Source organism: Triplophysa dalaica, chromosome 5 (assembly GCF_015846415.1).
Source record: "Triplophysa dalaica isolate WHDGS20190420 chromosome 5, ASM1584641v1, whole genome shotgun sequence".
Classification (NCBI taxonomy): Eukaryota; Metazoa; Chordata; class Actinopteri; order Cypriniformes; family Nemacheilidae; genus Triplophysa; species Triplophysa dalaica.
In genome coordinates, this window is record NC_079546.1 from 17,427,637 (window position 1) to 17,441,714 (window position 14,078).

The 14,078-nt window shown below is 45.3% G+C and overlaps 3 non-coding genes across 3 annotated transcripts; 2 read left to right on the forward strand and 1 right to left on the reverse strand.

Annotated features, from left to right (window-relative positions):
- Nucleotides 1-282: 282 nt before the first annotated feature.
- Nucleotides 283-355, reverse strand: trnaf-gaa (transfer RNA phenylalanine (anticodon GAA)). Its single transcript has one exon. It is a non-coding gene; the product is annotated as a tRNA-Phe (tRNA).
- A 7,915-nt stretch (nt 356-8,270) lies between these two features.
- Nucleotides 8,271-8,344, forward strand: trnat-ugu (transfer RNA threonine (anticodon UGU)). Its single transcript has one exon. It is a non-coding gene; the product is annotated as a tRNA-Thr (tRNA).
- A 4,143-nt stretch (nt 8,345-12,487) lies between these two features.
- trnal-uaa (transfer RNA leucine (anticodon UAA)) lies at nt 12,488-12,569 on the forward strand. The gene has a single exon. It is a non-coding gene; the product is annotated as a tRNA-Leu (tRNA).
- The last annotated feature ends 1,509 nt before the right edge of the window (nt 12,570-14,078 follow it).

The window sequence follows — 14,078 nt, forward strand, 5'->3', positions numbered from 1 at the left end:
GGAAATAGGTTCAAACAGTGGGGCGGTAACAATCCCTGGCAGGGACCCCTTTGGAGGGGGTTCTGCTGGGATGCCTTCAAAAAGTGTGGAGTTCCAATGAGAGGTCTCACCGAGACTTGAACTCGGATCGCAGGACTCAGAGTCTAGAGTGCTAAACATTACATAATGAAACCCAATTTCAATCTGTGGTCGACCCACCACATCCACAAGAACAGTCCGTTCGGTCTTGCGAAGACAAGAGCTCTGCAATAATGAAAGCAATGTATTGGAAAGAGGCACGCTTGCCGAAACCCGGGATCGAACCAGGGGCCTTTAGATCTTCAGTCTAACGCTCTCCCAACTGAGCAATTTCACCCATGAAGGCATGCAATTGACTTGTGCATCCTAATAAACGAACGACCCCTGGCGCCTTGAGTTATGGAAAGGATGCTGGAGAAAAAGCAACGGCCTGTACGGGCATCAAGCCCGCGACCTTGGCGTTATTACCACCACGCTCTGGCCAACTGAGCTAACCAGCCATGGGTCACAAATTGTAAGGTGTTTCAGGTCATTGTAATTTCAGTTTTGCTGCTGGCACACAAAGAGGCACCCCGTTTCCATTCAGGTTTCGACTAGGGACCTTTCAAGTCAGGAGAATGTGACAGTCACTAAAAGAACATAGGCGGTGACAAAATAGAGGCTGAATTTGACAATCACAAAATGCTTTCAATCAGGCCGATACGCAGTGCAGCTACGTTTTACACTGAGGGATTTGCTCTGCTTGACGCCAATTCCTGAAAAATGTTTCTGCTCAGTCTCGAACCGAGGACCTTTCGTGTGTAAAGCAAACGTGATAACCACTACACTACAGAAACTCTGACTTTTAAGAAACACTTGCCAGTCACAAATATTAAGGTGTTTCAGGGCAACATTTTCAGTTGAGACATCTCAAACAGTAATCTTAGTCTGGAACTACCGTTAAGCCTTGTCTACGAAACCGTGCATTGAATGCTTGTTTAGCTTTTCGTTATATTCCACTCTATGGCTTAAAGCAGGCTATGTTTCTGCACGGTTTCGAACCAAGGACCTTTCGCGTCTAAAGGAGAAGCGAACAAGTCGTCACAAGTCTGCTGTAGTGCGTGAATCTGCTATTTACCCTGTTACTTTGTTTAAACTGTTTAACTGGACTGTTGCCTGTTGTTAGTTAAGATTATTGGAGCTCGTTTATTTAATGATTTGTTGACTGATTGCTAAATTGTTAGCGTTTTTTGATGCGTTTGTACTGAATTTAATTTGCCGTTAGCCGCTCGTTGCGACTTGACATTACAAGTTTGCACTTAAAAGCACCGAGCTAGTTGATCGCTGTTTGATCCGTGGCCCATTCAAGTCGTACAGACTTTGTTTTGCTAATCGAGAAGGCGTGTTCCAGCTGTATTCTGTTCGCGCTAATCTCAACACATACTTAAGCAGTGCCTCTGCTCTGTCGCGGTAAGTGTCAGCACCCAACACGCAAGGCACGACGCACACACTCTCAAGCGCGTCCCATTCACATCTCCCCTTTTACACCTCTGTCTCTATCTATGGGTCTCTGGAACTGCCAGTCAGCTGTGAACAAGACTGACTTCATCCATGCGTTTGCCAGCCAGTCTGAGATTCACATTCTTGGTCTTACTGAGACTTGGATTCGTCCTGAAGACTCAGCCACACCCGCTGCTCTCTCCACAAACTACTCCTTCTCTCACACTCCCGCCAAACTGGAAGAGGATGAGGCACAGGTTTGCTTATCACCAATGATTGGAAATATTCCACACTATCTTCCCTATGCAAAAACTATTCATTTGAATACCACGCTGTTAATATCACTTTTCCCACTCAGCTCAGCGTTGTTGTAGTTTACCGTCCCCCAGGTCCTCTTCACGACTTCATTGAAGAGTTAGATGTGCTGCTCTCATCATTTCCGGAGGATAGCGGCCCTCTTGTAGTCCTTGGGGACTTCAACATCCACCTGGAGAAACCCTATGCTGCTGACTTCCACACCCTCATCGCCTCGTTCGACCTCACGCGCCTCGTCACAGCCAGTACTCATAGATCTGGTAACCAGCTGGATCTCATCTACATCCGTAACTGCACCTCAGATAACATTCAAGTCACACCTCTTCAAATCTCGGACCACTTCTTCATCACTTTCAACATGCTCCTTCCTACATGCACTACACCAACACCACCACCCGTTCATTTTAGACGGAACCTTCGCTCTCTCTCCCCTAGCACACTCTCTGCCAGAGTGACATTCTCTCTTCCCTCCAACTTTGCATCTCTAGATGCTGACACTGCCACCGACACCTTATGCTCAACACTTACATCCTGTCTAGATAACCTTTGTCCTCTGTCCTCCAGACCGGCTCGTGCCACTCCCCGCTGCCCCTGGCTGTCTGACATCATCCGTGAACAACGTAGTACACTCAGGGCTGCTGAAAGGAAATGGCGCAAGACCAAGAACCCTGCTGACCTAGGGGACTACCAGTCACTACTCTCCTCTTTCTCTGCTAGTGTTACTACAGCAAAAATGTCTTTCTATACCACCAAGGTAAGCAATGCATCTAACACTCGACAGCTTTTCAAGACATTTATCTCTCTTCTTTGCCCCAATCCTCCCCCGCCCACTTCATCATTGACTGCGGAAGACTTAGCTGTATTTTTCACTGACAAAACATCATCCATCAGCAAACAATTATGTGTACCTCAGACCTTGGGAAACACCTCCCACACGTCAACCATCGAACTCTCCTCTTTCACCCCACTTAAGGACACTAAAGTCACCAGGCTTCTCTCCAGCCACCCCACCACCTGTCCCCTCGACCCTATCCCCTCCAATCTCCTTCAGGACATATCCAGCTCACTCACACCTGCACTCACACACATCATCAACACCTCCCTGCTCACCGGCACTTTTCCATCCACATTCAAACAGGCCCAGGTCACGCCCCAACTGAAGAAACCAACATTGGACCCTTCTACTCCCGACAGTTACCGACCTGTCTCTCTCCTCCCATTTATAGCAAAAACACTTGAAAGGGCAGCTTTCAACCAGGTGTCTTCCTACCTGTTCCAGAATAATCCACTGGATGACAAGCAGTCTGGCTTCAAAACAAACCACTCCACTTAGACGGCACTGCTATCGGTCACAGAAGCACTGCGGCTAGCCAAGGCGGAATCTAAATCCTCGGTCCTGGTTCTGCTAGACCTATCTGCAGCGTTTGACACTGTCAATCACCAGATACTGCTAGCAACCCTGTCATCACTAGGAATCACAGGCTCTACCCTCCGCTGGTTCAAATCCTACCTCTCCGACATATGCTTCAGGGTGTCATGGAGGGGCTCGCTGTCCACGGCTCACCACATGATCACTGGGGTCCCTCAGGGGTCTGTGCTAGGACCGCTGCTTTTTTCCATCTACACGACATCACAGGGACCCATCATACAGGCACATGGCTTCTCATATCACTGTTATGCCGACGACACCCATATCTACATCTCGTTTCACCCAGACGATACCACTGTAGCAGCTCGCATTACAGCCTGCCTCGAGGACATCTCAGCTTGGATGAAAGACCATTACCTCCAGCTGAACCCTGCAAAGACCGAACTACTGGTGTTTCCGGCACACCCTGCGGTCCAACACGATTTCAAAATCCATCTTGGCAATACCACTATCACCCATTCCAAAACAGCCAGGAACCTCGGAGTCATATTTGATGAACAGCTTTCCTTCAATGATCACATTACAACACGGTCATGCCGATATGCCTTATTCAACATCAGAAAGATCAGACCCTATCTCACGGAGCATGCGGCACAACTCCTTGTCCAGGCCGTTTTAATCTCAAGGTTGGACTACTGCAATGCTCTCCTTGCTGGTCTTCCTGCAAAGGATATCAAACCACTTCAGCTGGTTCAGAACGCAGCAGCACGCCTCGTCTTCCACCAGCCCAAAAGGGCTCACGTGACTCCCCTTTTCATCTCTTTTCACTGGCTACCGGTTGCAGCCCGTATCAGATTCAAGTCACTAATTCTTGCCTACAGGACTATCACTGGATCTGCACCGGCTTACTTCCACACTCTCCTGAACTCACCCCCCATCAAGATCCCTGCGTTCAGCAAACCAGCGGTGTCTTGTATTGCCTTCCCGTAAGGGCAGTAAATCGCTCTCCCGCTCTTTCTTCCTGGTGGAACATTCTTCCAAACTCTGTCCGTTCAACCACATCTCTCACACCATTTAAAAAACTACTTAAAAACCAACTCTTCTGTGAATACTTGACAAAAAAAAATACACAAACCCTTTCTCTCAACAGGTAGTGATCTAGCTTTTGTTGAAACCAGTAACTTTGTATTGTTACCTAATGTATTATGGCTCCTGTATGAACTATCGCTTATTGCTCCTAAACTCTTTGTAAGTCGCTTTGGATAAAAGTGTCTGCTAAATGACTAAATGTCAATGTAAATGTACTCTAATCCACTCAGATACAACTGAGCTAGTGACTATATTGGGTTACAGTGTGCGTATATGTGAAGTAAGTGATAGCTGTTCATATCTCTCGTTATTATGCAGAATGTGCGTTATCGTTCTTGTGCTGTTCATATTAACCGATTAGCCTAGCTCTGTTGATATAACATGCTCGATTCTGTACATTCCTTAATGCTTCCATGCTGTTTGTTGTAAGATGTTTATATTTAAACTGTTAGTATTGCCTATCCCCATTATTATTGGACATGTGGGAGCCCATGTTCAGTCCGGAAAGCTGCCACTATACAACATTTGCGTGCTAGTAGGGCCCCCTTGCAGACATTTAGAGGATAATTACCTCTTATATATATTGAATTAGTAATGTTATGTGGTAATTGCGTTACAGTGTTGCAGTGTTTAAGATATGTTTAATGGGAAAACGTTCCATATTCATGTGATTAAGTTTGTTCTTGGTTTAACTTGTTGCAGAAAACCACATCTGTATATCCACCAAGCTCTTCAGTATATCGGACATAATTCAAACCTTTGTCGAGTGCTTAATTCTGATTTGAATCCATCTCACTCAGTTCTTACAGACTGCCTACTGTTTCATATATCCAAATTTAATCATCAACGAACCCCTCATTTCACCACAACATTCTTATGATCCCAGCTTTCAGCCTTGCTCCTGCACACGTCCAAAATCCCGGACAGCAATTCATTGGATCATTTTCCAACTTACTTTAGTTTGAATTATTTGAATGTTACCCCAAAGAACCTCAAGTATTTCTTTTCAAATGTGGATGCAACGAGTTATAGGTTGCATTCGGGCACAACGTCACCACCAGCAGTTCGCAAAACAGACACCGCTGCATGCCTGTCCTCGTTAGTATAGTGGACAGTGTCTCCGCCTGTCATGCGGAAGACTGGGTTTCGTACTTTTCATTGTAATATACTTATCATCAAGCACGCTTCCCAATGTTATTCTAGACATCAAATGCATGGAGGGTAAATCTATCTGAATAAATCAATGTACTCTGGTCTCTCCACAGTGTGAAGAGCATTCAGTGCTTGAATGATGAAGTTATTGATCAACTTGATAATGTAAAGGTGGGGCTACCTCTTCTGAAATACTGTGCTACCTTGCGTTGTATGAGATGAACATCGGTGTTCCTCCTCCCTATTCCTAGAGGTGATCCTCTTGTTGGCGCACTTACGTTTCATTTCCATCGAGGCAATTTTGGTTGGTTATACCCTCTACTAAATTTTATAAACATCTTAATATAATTTTTCCCTACTACATGCACTATATTTGTATTTAAGTTTCTTTTACAGTACACTGTAAAAAATAATCCGTAATTTTTACAGAAAAATACTGGCAGCTGTGGTTGCCAGAAAAATTCCGTAAAAAATACAGGAGAAGAACGTATAAACAGCTTTGCAGTTTAAAACTCAGGGCACAAACTTCTAGCCGTGTATGAACTTAATACATTTGAGTCTTTTATATTAACAGCATTTCTTTTTATAAATTGAAAACTTGGTACAAATGCATAAAAGTGAAAACATTTCTTTTACTTAATTTATTTCTTTGTAATTCATTATTAAAAACATTTTAAACAAAGCAACATGCAGCATGACATCGGCATCTCATTTCCGGACCTTGACTTAAACACAGACTCCACTCTTCAGCATAGTGGTGACCCATAAAACATTTAATATCAGAAAAGAAAATAGAAAATACAAATTCCGTAGTTATTACGGAAAAATACCGGCAGCTGTGGTTGCCAGCAAACTACCGTAAACTTATGTGAACATCCTCTTTTTAATCATCCCAGCAATTCACAGTGGAAAACATGATCTACACCCACTATTCATCTTGGAAATATGTCAGAATACTGAAGATGATCACCACTTCTGCTTCACAGGGACTGCAGCATAACAGCCATGACTTGATGTGTTATTGTTGTTTAAAGTCACTGTTATTGTGATCAGTGTTTGCTTTAGTGTATATAGTGTACATATGTGAAATTCCAGTTTTCTTTTGGCTGCTAAAACAGTGTTTAATATAAAACATAGTTTTGTAGCAAATAACATCAAAAGAAAATGTGATAAGATTCGTTCACAACCTTTTTCTATGATGTTGTTTAGTTTCTCATTGTTTTTTGTTACAACAGACTGAGTGAAATTACATTTAAACCGTTAAAAGGTCTGCAGTTTGTCTTTGACTCAAACATCAAGAATCAGTGTATGAATCTCAACAGTGGTGACCAACAAATGAAAAGCTTACAGCCGCAATGCATGCTGTGAGTCATGGATGAGTTTTGCGCTTTGATGATATCCACAATGCATTGCGTTTATCTGAAGAGGTTTTTTTGGTTGTCACCATTGTTGATACAAACTGTTATATTCTTGATGTCTGCTAGAACATTTGTCATGTGACTGACATGCTGTTTAAAGACATGCAGTATATTATATGCAGTATATTATTTAATTTCATACAATATCATTCACGAGTTCACCTGCACAGATAACAGTGATGTTGATAGGGGTAATGATAGAGCTTGGTTATGAAGGTTATGCGTATTTGGCGTGCTGTCCGGGAAGCGGGCTTCGAGCTCGCCAGATCTATCCGAACCCGAAACACTCTACCTTAGTACTGGTGAGTGCGCCGAGCTCAGAAACCAGTCTGAGCCCAGAGCGCACCCCCATGAAGCTAGAAAGTGGGACAGCCGCCAGAGTACGCATACCCCACAACTCGATGCTGAGCGCTGTGGAGGCGTGGCCTGCGTTCTAGAACAGAAAAGAGGATGAGGGCTCATTAGGAGTTGTGATCCGTCATAAGACTAAAAAGGTGTAGGGGTTCCCCTGAGGATGGTTGAGACTGATAAGATGAAATGAGGATTGACAGAAAATTTGACAGGTGTACATAAATCAATCAAACTTTTTGACACACAGTATATGAAAACACTACTAGGCCCATCCCTGATGAACAGGGACAAGAATCGCGTTAAATGCTCTGTGGCGCAATGGATGGTTCTATGGATTTCTTGATTGAGTAATGTGGGCATTCAAAGGTTGTGGGTTCAAGTCCCACCAGAGTCGTGGTTGATATAGTTTGCAGAAAACTCCTCAAAATCATGACTAGGGAAGGATATGTTGCTACATGAAGAGGGTACTCACATTCAATTATTCTTAAACAATCCCTCTCCATGTTTTCCTCCATTTTACTGTGAGTTTTTGGCCCTTTGTTACTTTTCAGTCACATGACCTGCAGGCATTGGGTGTAGGTGCCGTGGCTTAGCTTGCAAAGCACCTGTCTCATAAACAGGAGATCCAGGGTTCAAGTCCCAGTGGAGCCTAGTGCCTTGGCGCTTCTTGTAGCACATCTTTTCGTACTTGAAAGAAGGGTTTTGTTATTTTAAATGTTCCAGAAACACCCAAGAAGTGAACTTGCTCGTCACATCCTGCTTACTTGCACAGAATTGCAGCACTGAAGTGATGGTGGATGTCAAGCAGTCCACAAAAAAATCGGACTTGTGTGGCAAGTTTCAGTTAAAAAACATTTTGTCAAGTTTCCCCCATCTGTAATTGTTGTATCAAAAATGAAGACCGTGACGGTTTTGAAATAAACTGATCTATTCATGACTGACTCTGTCCCAGTGTGGACCTCGGTTCCCATACCCCTGTCAAAGGAGACCTCTTCCATGATTCCCATCTCTCCTTAATTGTTTGTTTTCCCCTTTGTAACTGGTCAGTCACAGTCATCACAAAACCCCTTTTTGGAGTCGGCGCCGTGGCTTAGCTGGTCAAAGCGCCTGTCTTGTAAACAGGAGATCCTGGGTTCAAATCCCAGCGGTGCCTGGGAAGTTTTTGTGATTCCTTTGTGATCTTTAGACTAGGGAAACCTAGCCATTGCCCCTCGACATGTAGTTTTACTCATTACCCCGTTTAAACTGCAAAGTTTTGAAATCTTTTAGAGAATATGGATTGACATTAATCCTCACAAAAGCTGGATGTGTGTTCAACGTGTCGTGGGAAGAATGTGTGGCGTGTAGGGGTAAGAGATATTCCGATGAGAGGTCTCACCAAGATTTGAACTCAAATCGCTGTATTCAGAGTCCAGAGTGCTAACCATTACACCATAAACCCGATGGTAAGTTGTTTTCGACCTGCCAGATCCCCAAGAATAGGCCGCTCATTCTTGTGAAGGCAAGAGCTCCTCCGTAACGAGACCAAGGCATTGAACAGAGGCACGCTTGCAGTGCTACTTGCAGTGTTACTTGCATTTCCAATAAACCAGTGTGGACGTGTGCTGTGGTTCATCACCACGCTAGCACCACGGTTCCTTCGTGCGACTTAGTCCTCCCTATGCTACCTGTCAAGAAAAAGGTCTTCGTGTTGATTCCTGCTCATATGTTCAGTCACAAAAAGCCTTCAGGGCCCGTTGTCTCTCCTCGTAATGATACCTGGACGCACATGACAAGAATCTCCCATATGGTGTGCGCATTGCTTTTAGCCGGAGCAACATGATGAAGGACATTTCATGTTCAAAGACAATCAAGTTGTAATTTAACATTCCACACATTTTCTAGCAGTGTTACTTGCATTTTAAAAAAAACCAGTGTGGACGTCTGCTGTTATACGTCTCCTTGCCCTTTTCTTGTAGTTTCTTGAAAAGGGTTATCCTCAGTTATTGTTGGGCAATTGTCAAAAGAAGTCCTTAGCCCTGGGCATGAAAAATCTCCCTCCCCAAATTGTCTTTTTTAAGTATGTGTGTGTGAAATCACATTAACGTTTTGGATTGGATGGATTGGATTCAATTTATTGTCATTACACATATAACAAGTACAGTGTAACGAAATGGATTTAAGAAGAAGAATACAGCAAACATGAGGGAAGTGGAGAGAAAAACAGATACACATAATACACCATAGACAAGACTTGCAACAGGGTAAGATAATCCAGCTTCGGCAAGCAGCCATCCGGTCCTGCAGCCATTACGGCGCTTAACACAGACCCGCTTGCCAAGCTGGCGGGTCAAAGCGACGGAGGTTTGGAATTGGTCAGAGTCTGTGTTTGTGTGTGTGTCTGTGTGAGCGATAAGGTCCAAAAGTCTGTGTGTGTGTGTATGATGGGGGAGGGAACCCAAGAGCGTCTCGCCACATTGCCCTTCAGGGTTGTTTCTCCAGTATCAGCCTCAGCCAAGGCCAATCCTGGTTCAAGGGGGGCCGAAAAGATAAGATTGCAGTTGTTTCGTCTTGAGGCGAGTAAACCGCATTCCAATTCCACGGCTACTCTCTTTGTCCATTCTGGTCTCTAACATCATCAATTTTCCTTTCCATAGCCGTGAGCTTTTTCAAGATGTAATCCATATTGCGATTAATAGTCTCAGTCTCAATGCTGACCGCTCTTCCCACGGCCTCCGTCAAAACGGGAAGCTTTGTGAGGCTTTGGACAGCTGTTCCCGTTTTAAGAATTTTTCGATAACCCAGGGCAAAGCATAATCCAATCAGCATAATACCTGTTATCATGGTTCCGAAAAGGTAGATATCTTCAATGTCCTCCACGGAAAGAGCCGCCAGACACACGATCCGCCATATCTCCCACGCGTCCATCGTGTAGCCAGCTGCGAACATTCCGTCAGGGCATTCAGGTTCACCCGAACCTTTGTTTCTCGTCGAGAAAATGGTGTCAATTGCGCTAAGTGACCAGTTGATCAGATCCAAAATTTCCAAGTTTCGAGAGCAGTGCAGAGAGAGTCTCTCAATAGATGAGACAAGACAAGACAGGAGACAAAGCAGGGAAGATATGGGCAAGGACGGGGAGAGTGAAAATGCGACCGCCTCCGATGAGAGCCAAACGAGAAGTTTCAGAAATGGGCAATTTGTTATGTTTATTTTCCGCTTTCCCTTGGGTGTTTTGACCTTTGGCGCATTGTGTACTGTTGGCCTGTTGTCAGTGTGTAAGCAGAAAATGCTACTTTAACTTGAGGTTTACTGAAACCTAGTTGTTAACCTACCATTGTCTTACATTATCATTACAAAGACCCTCCATCTTCTATGTGGTTCCTCTTTCCACAAGGACAACACTTTTCCTGCACGTAAACATAGATGAAATTCACTTGTGTTTGCCTGACAGCTTAAACGTGTTAGGACAAAGAACGATTAAAGTAGGGTATGATTCTCGCACCCAAAGCGAGAATCATACCCCTAGACCAACGAGCCGAGCGTTGTGCAGCGATTGTGATTTCCAGGCGCTTTGGAAAAGTATTTTCCCCCCGTGTGCCCCCGTTTCATTGAGCCAACGCAATGCGCGTCTTTTTCAGATAACGCGCGGGAATTAGCTCAAATTGTAGAGCGCTCGCTTGGCATTCGAGACGTAGTGGTAAAGACGCCCGCACTCTCCTTATTAGAGGCTTTTGGAGCTTTGGCTTTTGGAGCTTCTGGATTCAGAGTCCAGAGTGCTAACCATTACACCATGAAATCCAATGTGAAGCTGTTTTCGACATGCCAGATCCCAAAAACAAGAGCGCACGGTCTTGTGAATACAAGAGCTCCACTATAACTAGAGCAAAGCATTGGACAGAGGCACGTTTTCTGACACCCGGGATCAAAGCAAGGATCTTTAGTCTAACGCTCTCTCAACTGAGCTATTTCAACCATATTTGCAGACTTTTTGACTTGCGAATGGTAGTCTGCGAACGACCCCTGGCGCCGCTTTTGGAGCTTCCTTCGTGCGACTTAGCACTGCCTATGCTACCTGTCGAAGCTCACCTCTGCAGAAAAAGGTCTTTTTGTTGATTCCTGTTCATATATTCAGTAACAAAAAGCCTTCAGTGCCCCTTGCTATGGCACCTGGACACACATGACAAGAATCTCCCATATGGTGTGCGCATTGCTTTTACCCAGAGCAACGTGATGCAGGACATTTCACGATCAGAGACAATCAAGTTGTCACTTAAGATTCCACAAGTTTTTTCTGCTGTGTTACTTGCATTTTCAATAAACCAGTGTGGATATGTGAGGTGGTTCGTTTCCTTGCCCTTTTCTTGTAGTTTCTTGAAAAGGGGTTATCCTCCATAATTGTTGGGCAATTGTCAAAATAAGGCTAAGCATGAAAAATCTCTCTCCCCAAATCTTCTCTTTATAGTAAGTGTGTGTGTGCAATCACATTAACGTTTCAGAAATGTGCAATTTGTTATATTTATTTTCCGCTTTGCCTTGGTTGTTTTGACCTTTGGCTCATTGTGTACCGTTGGCCTGTTGTCAGTGTGAAAGCAGCAAATGCTACTTTAACTTGAGGTTTACTGAAACCTAGTTGTTAACCTACCATTGTCTTACGTTATCATTAAAAAAACCCTCCGCCTTCTATGTGGTTCCTCGTTCCACATGTACAACACTTTTCCTGCACGTAAACAGATGAAATTCACTTGTGTTCGCCTGACAGCTTAAAAGTTTTCGGACAAAGGTCAAAGAGTGGGGCGGTAACAATCCCTGGCATGCCCCAACCCGAGAGCCTACACTTAGAACACGTCGCTGCAACTCAAGAGCCCGGATAGCTCAGTCGGTAGAGCATCAGACTTTTAATCTGAGGGTCCATGTGTTTCCACTTTGTTAGTCTCCTTTACCTTGTGAGCTCTTATGGGCCCTCCCTCTGTTGATAAAAATTAAATAAACAGTTTGCTCGTGCGTTGTAGGTCTGCACATTGGCTTTGAGCAGGGTTTTCATCGAGCACATGCGTAAGGAATTCCGTGAGACCTCAGCAAAAGCTGCCAATCTTCTCCCTGCAGATCTAGTCACTCAGTCCTGGTAGCGAAACTTTGCCGGAGGCATGTTGGCTGGCCGTGATCGTATAGTTGTTAGTACTCTGCGTTGTGGTCGCAGCAACCCCTGTTCGAATCCGGGTCACGGCAGGGCACCACGTCTTATTGAAGTCCTGCCTCTCCCTTTTTGACATCGTCCTCTTTGCAGCACGACCGAAACCCAGAGGGCCTGGAACCTGTTGTAGTCGTGGCCGAGTGGTTAAGGTGATGGACTTAAAGTCCACTGGGGTCTCCCCGCGCAGGTTCAAATCCTGCCGACTACGTCTGCTTGAGAGAGAGAAGAAGATCAAGCCTTTATAGACTACCACGTTTTTCTTTAGGAGCGACTCTGCAACAGATGGCACGTGTTGTTGATATAACACAAATTGACCGGTACAGGAGTGCTCGATGGGTTGTCGATGCAACTAGGTTTATAACAATGCAGTAAAACAATGTGTAAATACTTTATAGCCTTTTATGTGATTTTACAAATGTTTAAGAGCGAATCTGCAACAGATGGCACGTGTTGTTGATATAATACAAATTGACCGGTACAGGAGTGCTCGATGGGTTGTCGATGCAACTAGGTATACAACAATGTAGTAAACATTTAATGTAAAACAATGTTTACATACTTTATAGCCTTTTATGTGATTTTAAAAATGTTTTCTTTGCAGGGACCTTAAGGAAAGCACGGCCAGATAAAAGACCAAAGATGAGCTGTCAGGGCAGTGTTTGAAACACGTCTGACTTTCAGCTCCCAGAGCCCGTTACCCGGTTCAAGTGTACTTGATGAACTGCAATCAACAGATGGCATCGCCTCCAGATATAGGACTGAACACCCCTGCATCAGAAAGGTGCACTGAACCCTAAGCCGACAGAACCCTGTAAGCTCTTGACTGTCTGCGAAATGTCACAGCGGGCCTACTGTAAAACACAACGGTGGCTGAGCGGTCTAAGGCGCTGGATTTAGGCTCCAGTCTCTTTGGAGGCGTGGGTTCAAATCCCACTACTGCCAGTGGGTCTTTGCTACCCTTGGATTGTTGTGAGTCTAGTTTTCGTCTTACCTCCAGAGCCACTTTAGCTGGTTAGGGTGTGTTTGATGAGGGATGAACCTGCACTCACCTGTTGTACTCAACAAGCCTTAGGCCATCAGATGTATTGGGTAACTTAAATGACGCGAAATGGACGGCACCAAATGGACTCTGCGCGCAAGCGCCCCCAGATTTTTCCCAGGTCGCGCGCCGGTCCCGAAACGAAGGGGAAGTTGCCCGAACGCGATCCGCAGTGTCTCGGCGCGCCCACGCCGCCCGGGGACCCCGCGAAAAATGCCCGAAAAGCGCCCCACGGAAATAAGGTTAGGGGCAATACGAGGCGTAGCAACCAGAGGGCGACTGCACGTACGCCTGTAACCTATTTCTCGCGCGTCGATTAGGTGGCGAGTAGGCAGTGACAATGAAGCCTAAACGTCCCCTTGCAGCCTAGGGCCCGGCTCCGCACCCGGCGTACACGAATCACCTACGCATCCCCCTTGCCACCTATTTTGGGCAGGGCATCCCAATGGACACGCCTCCGTCCACAAAACGCCTATGTATCCCCCTTGCAGCCTAAATGCATCGGAGGCCCACCCGACGCCCCGGACGCCCCCCAAAGCCCCAAAGAACCCGAGACGTGGCGTTCTCGTTGCCGGCCGCCGACTCCCGTTCCGTATCGGTGCCTACTAGGCCATATTCGAGCCGATAGGCCCCTAGTGGCGGTGCGACGCACGCCCAAACACCCAAGAGCCCTTCGCT